This window comes from Rhagoletis pomonella, unplaced genomic scaffold, assembly GCF_013731165.1.
Source record: "Rhagoletis pomonella isolate Grant_MI unplaced genomic scaffold, Rhpom_1.0 Rhpom_scaffold_00013, whole genome shotgun sequence".
NCBI lineage: Eukaryota > Metazoa > Arthropoda > Insecta > Diptera > Tephritidae > Rhagoletis > Rhagoletis pomonella.
The window spans coordinates 11,338,512-11,339,313 of NW_023458567.1; positions in this window are offsets into that span (position 1 = coordinate 11,338,512).

Here is an 802-nt window from a genome sequence, read left to right on the forward strand (position 1 = left end):
CAAATTCGTTTTTTATATCACCCTCAGAGGATAAATTGCAACTATCTTTTGCTAAAAGGGGTATGACTCATTGGATTGTAAAACATTTTGTTTAGTTTTATAATTTAAATTCATTATGTATAAAACATTTTTTTATCCTAACTCCTCAAATACAAGCGTTTTTTAGAGAAATTTGCAAAAATCATAGCCTATCCGCAGGCGCAAACTGTTTTCTAAATGCTATAGCTTTGCAAATATTTGAAGTATTTAAGGGAAAATTTCAGCCTAATTCTAAGAGAAAGACTCTTAAATGGCTATACTTAAATACATATGTGCATGTATGTAAGTAGAACTCATCTACGAAAACTAGGTGCGAATCAAACTCAAAGGCAAAAGTAATCAATCCACCCGCGGCATCGACCGGCATATATTTTGCCTCCTTTCACTATATTTTTCCTTCAATCTCTCTCCTCAACTAGCTTTCTCCTTCGCCTCACTCTTCGTGGTCATAACTTTATAATATGAAATTAATGCCATTAAAATGGTAATTAATCGCCAGCACACACGACGTTGCCGATTTAATCAGTAGCAACAACACTAAAAGCAAAGCAAAAACAACATAGAGTGAATAGTCGTAAAATGAAACAAAAGCCTACAACTCTTGTGTGGGTGGGTGTTAAATAAATGAGGTTGCCACCCATTGAGAAAACATGACAAATTAAACTGTCTTGCATATACAGACATATATATGTACAACCCCCCATACGTGCATACATAGATGCAAAAAAGTAAATACATTCACAGTTGGCTAGAACTAAAAAAA